We start from the raw sequence: 9,054 nt of genomic DNA, 5'->3' as shown, positions 1-9,054 counted from the left end.
CCAGCCCTGCAGGGAGAGCCATAAGGGAAATGAGCCCCAGGGGTCCCACATTGAGTTGACAAAGGTCAGGTGTCTGCTTGGGGATAAAAGCTGGGACCACTTGCAGGGAGTCAGGAGTGTCTGTCTGTGGAGTGCACTCCACAGAGCTTCCTGGTTCAGGAGAGAGCTCCTGATTCTCCTGGAGCTGGGCCCTGGTCTGCTCAAGACCTTTGCGAACACGGGCTGATCGGGTGAGAGTCACTATGTGGGCACCTTTCTCTTATGTGTTCAGCTTGCTGGTCTGGCTGTTTCCCATGCCACCTGTGGGCAACCTCGGGTCTCTGTTTGTACCACCTGTTGTGGGCCAAGTTACGTCCTTTTTGAGATCATTGGGGGTGGTGTCAGTTATGTACCAGCTGATTGATCTGTCTGTACCCCCAGTGATCATTATGGAATGTCCTTCTTGTCTACAATACAGTCTGCATATTGGATTCTCTTTCTGCTGGTGCTATCATTTTTGTTGGGCCTGGTCATTGGCAGAACAGCTGCCTAGGGCAGGACAGTGGTGGAGTCTCCATCCCTGGAGGTGTCTAAAAGATGTGTAGATGTAGTGCTTAGAAACATGGTTTAGTGATTGAACTGGCAGTGCTGGATTAATGCTTAGGCTCGGTGATCTTGAATGTCTCCTCCAATCAGAACAATTCGATAAATGAAATTAGAACACTGCAGATAATAATAGACTGTTCACCCTACAAAACAGAACTTGAAATAGGAAAACTGAGCATATTCAGAGAAAAACAGTGAAGAGGTTAAGATGGTCAGGGCTGCATTGAGCTCATCTATGATGTAATGCAGTATGTTCTCTGGTAGCTTGATAAGCTTCTGCCTGTGAATCTATATGCAGACTCATCTATAGGCTTATTTTGACTTCAGAAATTCCTTCTCCAAAATGGATGATCTCATCTTTAATCTGCTATTTTACTGTGCATGGTTCACTCAGTACCTGTCTTTGGCAATTATTTGTTCTTTCAATTTTGACCATGCTAGTTATCTATATTCCTTCCTAGATAAGAGAATGGGCTTGTCTGACTACCACTGAACACCTGGAAGTCATCTCAGATTGCCTTATCGTTATCTTACAGACCTCACTCCTCAACTGTTAGAGCAATATTTAGAGAATTTCTTTCTAGGCTTTGTGGCAGCTAAATTCAAGCACAGATATTTTAGAGACCCCCAAAAGAGCAATTACTTCATGAAGATGCCCTGAAGCAAACGTGCTCCTGTAGGTGCAGTCGTTGGCCTCTGTAGGATGGCCGAATCATGGAGACATCTTTCTGTAAAGGATGTGTAGCTGTGTGAGAGATTTTTCTTACAAAGAGAATTTTCCAAAGAAAAGATGGGCTTGTGACGGGGCTAAGTTACTGTGCTTAACCAGTGTACATCCTAACGCAGAAAAGAGACAGCAGTGAGATAAGGCAAATTTTTCTTGAGGGTTTATTAGATTTTAGGTAGCATATTTTTGCTTATGTTTACTATATATTGAGGATCCTGTTTTATTTCAGGATTAGCTATTTCATTCCAACTGCAGAATGTTTTGTGAAATTTGCCCTTTCAATTATTATTGTCTTCATTTTGAATTCTTCTCTTCTACTTACTCTAGTCCAAAGAGCCTAAGTGGGCTGCCTTTTCATGGGATCATGATATGCCTGGCCTTGTCTTCAGGTCAATATGCTGCCAACTGTATCTTCCAGCACTGTAGTCAGCTGCTTCTGTCCTCTCCTTTTGTTTCTGCGCACAAATAGCTAGGATTTTAATTTCTGCACTTATCTTCCGTGGAATTTGTCAGTGGGTGCCAACTTTTCTTTCCCCAGCCTTTAGGTATATTTGAGCTCATACAGACTTTTTACTTAACTTGTAAAGACTCAAACCCTGGCTGAGGGTACTGCATTAGACCTCCAGTGCTGTTAATGTGTAATAATCAGAGGTCTGAAAAACTTGAATTGTCATCTGAAATGTGCAGTCCAACTGCACTGGTATGCTTAACATACTTCAGTTGTTTCAGGTATCCCAAAGTACCCTGAGATACTGATGCTGAAGGTGTTTCCACTAACGTGAGGACAGGGGCTATCTGGTCTTAGTGAGTAGAATTTACCAAGTGAGAAAGAGGGCTCAGTGCTAATACTGGGAGAAGGACCTATCCCATCTGCTAGATGGCAACTCTGAGAAGACCACCAAAGGCAAGAAAAGGCTTCCTGTAGATATTGGAGACAAAAGGTCAAATACGGAAGTGGATTGTGCTAAACTAGGAATGCCATTTGCATTGTGATGTGCAGGTAGCTACTGTGCCAGTGAATGAGTTGTGGAGAAATGTGGCCAAAACTTTCAGCCTAATTGTGGTTGCTGATCTGAAGCATCTTATGACTTAATGATGTAACAAATTAAATTTTCAAAAAACGAGTTACAATAGGTAGTGCAGCCATCACAAATACTCTTCTTTTTATTTTGCTTCATTAGCTGAGGCAAAATTGGTAGGAGACAAGTTTACAGAGAAGCAAGGCACTTCACAAAATAGATACTGTAATTGGTAAGGAAATAAGTGGAAAATTGGATTTCTTGTTATAAAAAAATTGAATCCTGTGTGACTTTTAATCAAAGGAGTACATTTTGGTAACTTTTTATAAAAATGACAGTAAAAAGGCTGCCATGAAGAAGAATTAATACATTAATTAAGAATATTGACCCAAGGATTTGGTACAGAAAGTACATATAATTTCAGAGAACAAAGTTATCTGAATGCATAAGTATATTTGATTGTATTTCTTATAGTGGTTTTACAGACCTTTTTAATGAAGTAAGTGAATTATCTAAACTGTTGCTTCTCTCTTGTGATAGTCAGCAATAAGAAATATGGATTCCTCATAAATATTTCGGGCAATTGTATTTGATTCTGAGCAAGATGAACTTGATCTGAGAGAGTGCCTTCAGATTGCTCTTCCTGAACAAGGAAGAGCTATGCTTACAAGGGTGTCTATCAGTTGTGTAAATCTTTTTTCTGTTGTCTTCAGTGAAAGTTCTATCTCCACATTCTTTTGAAATATTTGTTCATAGCTATGATTTTCTTTTGTCCTCCTCTACCATACTCTGTTATAAGTCCACGTCCCCATGGTGACTGTACAGCTTTTGGTGCTGTAGTGTTCCAACCTACTCCAGTGGGATCTTCTTCTCCTTGAACCTGCACTATGTCTCAAAGAAAACCGTGGATCTCAGTTCAGGGTTTACAGAAGGAGCCTTATCCATGAAAACGCAGGTGCCAGCTCTGCTTTTCCACTTTCTTGCCCTTGTCATCATGCCTTCAAAATATTTTCTATGGCTAAGGATGTTGTAAAAATAGAAATTCTTCTTCAGTCATTTCTAGGCCCTTGAGAGTATAATAAGCTGAAGAACAGATTATTTTGTTTTGCCCAACCAGGGAAAAATAAATGAAACTGAGAGGTACTAAAACCAATTGCTTTTCTAGAATTTAAAATAATAATAATAATAATTTGTCATGTTTCTATGAGAAAAAAATCTGATGCTAATTTATTCTGTAGGTTTTCAAGCCATCTACATTGTTATAATTGGATGTTTCACTAACTGATAAAGGGAGTAACTTCTAGAGAAGACGGAAGGAAACTCCTACAAGCTCTAGCACATATTGTAAGAATATGTTTGAAGTTGAAAGGAAAAGACTGTGAATATTCAATCAAAAATAAAGCTATTAAAAAAGGAGAGGATGCCTAATGAAATCTGAATTGGAATCATAACAACTTTGCAATCTTTCTGAAAATAGTATATGAAGTTAATTGGACCCACTGGGTTTTGCAAGTTTACTTGTCTAAGGGGCTGCTGTTTTCTTTAATGGAAACATCATCCTTCACAATGTCAGGAGATACATGGGAGTCTTTGATCTCATGTGCCAGATGTCACATTTTGTTACACTTTTAAACCTTGAAAGCCATTGGAGTTTTGGAAATCTGTACAAACCAAGGATTATGTGCTTTGTTCAGTGGTGGTTCTTTGTCTGCAAAAGGCTGTTGGCACTGAAATGCTGTCAATAATCACAAGTCCTCTGGAAGTACAGTCTCAAAGTGTACAATTATTAATTGAGGTTTCAAGAATGACATGAAGTGTCATATGTTGACTTCATAAGATGAAGCAACCGTCTTGATTTCTGCTGCAGAAATATTTGAAAATCTTTGATAGTACTAAGTGCAGCTTCTTTGAAAAAATAAAATCATGTGATTTGTTTTAGATAGGTTTTTACTGTAAACTTTGGATTGAGCCTTGGGCTCCAAAGTGGTCTGGAATACATCTGTAGTCAGTTTTATTTTCTGCAAACCTACTGTATGAAAGAATGCCTCTGATATAAATTTCAGAATTGGATGGTTTCCAGTAAATCTTTGCTTATCACCATTACCCTTGTGCCCTGCAAAAACATTCGTGCATCAGGTAGCTATCCTAATATACACAGTCACACAGCAGGGAGACTGTCCTGACCAAACCAGCTGAAACTAGAACAGGAGACAACAGATGGATCCAATCAGGAAGCAAAATTCAGGGGAACAGTGAGACAATACTGGGCCAGAATATGACTGAGCTACAGCAAGCACATCAACAGCCTAACTACTATCGACTTCTGGTTTATTGGGGTTTTGGACATTAGAGGAAAGAGGAGTCTTAATAAGGATTTTGAAGGGAGATAATGAAATAACTCTGCAGATGTTTATGGAGATTTCCTCCCAGGCATGAAAGGCAGTGTAGGAGGAACATGAAGGCACTTGATTGAATGTTTATCACATGGGGGTGGAGGCTGGTACTATGGGTTATCAGAGGGAGGTGGTAACATCTCTCTGGTGCATAAGAGTTACAGCAGCAGAAAAGCATAAGGAGACTGAGCCATCAGACAGTTGGTTCCTCAGAGTTCTCAGGCTGTAGCCATCATGGCAGAAACTGGTCTGTGGTGTTGGTAGAACAAGCTAAAGAACAAATCGGGGGGGAGGGTTGTTTTCATTGATTTTATTGTGATTTTGGAGAACTTTATCCAAAACCTATTGAAGTCAATGACATGGGTTTTTCATAGGTAATCAGCAGAAGGATTCACTCTAGTTGAAGACACCTAAGCATACATGTCTGTGTGTGAGCTATGTGTCAAAGCTCCAGTTTTCGCAGTGTATATCTAGGTCTGGATTCAGGTGCCTCAGGCTAGGTGTCTGGTGCCACTTCAGTTCTGCTTGGCCTTTTGGTGCTGTTCCAGAGGGACACAGATCTCTAAGGTCTTGTTGAACTGAGTTAGTACAGTCTGTAGACTTAAAGAGCAATTAATCACATCTGGAATCTCTCAGCCCCATTAACTGTATTGGCTGCATCTCTTTTGACTCTCCTGAGAACTTACCCAATATGCACACGCAAGGATACCTGCACCTGCATCTTAGTAACAAGCTGAACACTACTCCAAGGGTACAAAATCTCATACTGCCAGGTGAAATCCTTATTCTGTTGATACTGATGAGAGTTTTGCTACAAACTTCAGTCAGACTAGGGCTTCACGTACTGTGCTCTATGCAGTACTTTGTATCCAAGCATTTTGTTCAACTTGCAAGTGCTAATACTTCTGTAATTAAAATTTCCTAACAGCTCTTGGATTAACTCCACTACCCATCTGTTATTCCACTGATATCCCAGATAATGTCTCACAGTAGCTCCCAAAGAGCCTGGGGAAAAAAAAGAATATCAGCATTTACAGTTGTGTAGTGATAATCTAAGCATTAAACTTTTCTAAGGGCACCTACACCCTGAAGTAAAGCATGGCACTGAGGTCCAGGTCTGACCTCACAGAGATGTGAGGAGGTGTCTCCACACGTCACTATGCAGTTCCTTATGGAAGATAATAACTTGGGTCTCAAAAGCAGTACAGCTTCCTGTGTTCTTTAAGACAGTGATCCTTGGTTTAGGGATAGCCCCATGTTAGTGCAGCTGCACTGCCCAGAGCTGGAACAAGCTGTCTTGGTGCTTGCTGGGATATTTCTGTACTGCTGTACTATAGAATGTAAGTATGATTTAAATAGAAAAAAATGTTTGCCAGGTATCTGTAAGATGCTTTTTAATAATGTGCTCTGCTATTTCTGTGATATATTCTGTTTTGAGGAGCTTTTTTTTTTTTTTTCTGTTTGTGAGCTAAGAAATGGTGCCAGAATAATTGAGAGCAATCCTAAGACTGGAAATGAGTAAAAAAAAAAAAAAGAACAACTCGTTATTTGAGTAAATTTGCCTGAAGGGGAAATTTCAAAAGTTTGAGTAAAACTCCATTCTCTTCCTTCATGTTAATTAACTTCATCACTGCACTGTTGGATACCTCATCAGGAAGTTTCTTTATTCCACTGACTTGTATAAAAGAAGGATCAATTCCTAAATGACCATTTCCATCAAGGCATCAAAGCCATATTTCCTTAAGGTATAGAATTTCCCCCTAAAAATGGGACTAAATAGTGCATTTTTGTGACATATAACAAAATCTTCCTTAGAAGATTATACTTGGAATTAATCTTTTCAGGCAGTCTTGTGGAATGGGTTAATGCAGTAGCAATATTTCTCCAGCTTTTTCCCTATTTCTCTTTCTCACACTTGGAAACGGTGTCTTCTGGCTGTTCAGTGCTGGACCACATGCAGGCCCAGCAGGAGGCTCTTGGCGTCTCTGACTCCTTTGCTGTCCAAACAACTGCTCCTCACTCCCTCAGTGGAAGACACAGTGGGCAGATAGAAATGTTTTGCGGACCAGATGGAGCTAATGGGCCACAAACTGGAGCAGTCTGACTAAAATACATATTAATTGAAGGTTGTTTCTTAAATTTCTGGCATGGAATTATGGGCCATGCTTGACTGGTTTGTGGTGACCAGATGTAGTTTTGTGTGTCTCAACTCCTGATCATGTCAGTGCTGTCCAGTGGCACTCAGACATTACAGGCATTGCTTCATCCCTTCTGAGATCAGACATGTATACATACTTCAGAAAGTCCTCAAGGAGGCTTAAGTGCAGTTCTGCAAAGTCCCACCACTACAGTATATGACCATTGTCACATCCATTGTATTACTTCCTGGAAAAAGAATTTCCTTTGCTAGTTTGCTTTTGTTTTGTTTGATCATGTTTTTCCCTCAGAATGTTGGCTTTAAGTCTGTATATCCAGCGGAAAGCTAGTGTTGCTTGTGCAAAATGCAAGGAATTTCCCTCAGGCCTCTTCTGATGCCCTTCATACCTTTAGGATTCTCCAGATTTCACCAGCTAGGCAGAATCTGATTAGGGCAACCAATGTGTAAGAGGTATACCAGGAATGACAGTGCACTTCAATTGCTGGTCTTTGTTATCCAGTAAGGGTTTGTGGTTTTTTTTTTTGTTTGTTTGTTTGTTTGTTTGTTTTTCTTTTTACCCTACAGTGATATCCTGAAATTAGATCTCTGTTGAGATACACATCTGAGACCCACATTTGTGGACTTCGCTCAAAATGTCCTGTGGACCAGACTCATTTCATAGTAAAGATCTGTTTCACTTCATTTCCCCTCCTCTTTATTTAAATAAGAAATGATCCTTTATCTCCTCAGTCAAATGGCAGTGCAACATTTAGAAGATGTCTTAAAGCAGTTGCAGCTGCACTCTGTACCAACAGAGGTATTATTTCATAAGTGGAAAATTAGCCCTTGTTAAGCAAATGGAGTATAAAATTTTATGTAACAGGAAACATTTAATGAGAAGATACTGGAAGTTCTGGTTATATTGTATGCACATGTCCAGTTCAGTTTTTCTTGGCTCCATTGTGCAAAAGTAAGGAATTAATTTGTTTTTCTAGCATTCCTTATGCTGGAGCTAACATACCTGACATTGAAAAGCTTTGAGATTGTCCAAGAGAACATTTCTTGAATACTGTAGTGACCTCAGAATATAAAGGCAGAAATAAGAGTAAGCATATTTAGGTTTCAGATTGCTTAGTTATGAATATCAGTGATGAACTTTGATTACTTAAAAACATCTACTGCCAGCACTTCTGATGCCTTCTGATGATGGCTGTGACTTGCCCAGTGTCTTCTTCCTTTCTTTCCAAGTAGAACACCAAGAGCCAAGAAAGGTTTTTGTAAGACAGGGCATAGTTAAGGATCAACCTGTTTGCTTCAAGATCCATCAGAAAGTAGGTGCTTATCTGTGTTTAGATAAGACATCATAGAAGAAGGAGCCTAACATATGAAGCATCAAGATATCAGCAGTATCAGAAGTCTGGAATAACTTTCCTAGAAGGATCATATTGGCCAAAGACACCCAGATGAGATGTTGTCTTGACTAGTAAAATGCCAAGGGTCAGACCACAAAACTGAAAGAAATTAGATCAGACTGAGATCTTAAGTTACGGCAAAGATCCAGCCCTCAATTGGAAAGAATCAGATGAGGGTTGGGAGATTTTGTCTGGATAAGAGACATCTCCTCTGCCTTTAATTCTCTGGCTGATGTTATAAAGGAAAACCTTGTGCCCTTTTGTTGGATGTAGAGTATGTAAGGCTTGCTTGCATAACAGTACCAGTATGTGTGTGTATAAAAAAAATATATATGCTGGAGTCTTTTTGTGAACTCAGGCTAAAAGTTGGTCTCAGTCAGCCTTCCTGTGAGCACATACGTCATCACTGAGCTGCTGAACACAGTGCTGGTCCCACCACAATTTACATTTACCTAAAATGAGGTGATTCAATGAGCCACTTATACACAGAATGAACCTTGATTAAATGTACTGTTCAAATTCTTTTTATAATAGTTTCTAAAGGTGAATCTACTACTGAAGTAAGATTTGCAGTAGGTATTCCATAGGTAGAATATGGGGTATGTGAATCTTATTAGAGATTTTACAAACTTATAAATAGATGACCTTGGTCAGACTTTCAGCAGTATAAGGAGATCAAATTTGTGAAGGTGCCTAAAAGCCCATTTTTGAATTATAGTCAGCTGACTTTCCAGCAGTATCTGAAATATTCAGAATGGTTTGGAAATGGGACTTGGTCTCC

General features: G+C 39.6%; 1 protein-coding gene across 2 annotated transcripts in view; it reads left to right on the top strand.

Annotated features, from left to right (window-relative positions):
- Positions 1 to 9,054, top strand: part of NOX4 (NADPH oxidase 4) — a 105,240-nt gene that overhangs the window by 83,552 nt on the left and 12,634 nt on the right. The window lies entirely within an intron of this gene.

This window comes from Merops nubicus, unplaced genomic scaffold (genome assembly GCF_000691845.1).
Source record: "Merops nubicus isolate BGI_N331 unplaced genomic scaffold, ASM69184v1 scaffold12560, whole genome shotgun sequence".
NCBI classification, from domain to species: Eukaryota; Metazoa; Chordata; class Aves; order Coraciiformes; family Meropidae; genus Merops; species Merops nubicus.
The sequence above is the reverse complement of the archived record's forward strand: the minus strand, read 5'-3'. Positions and strand labels throughout refer to the sequence as shown.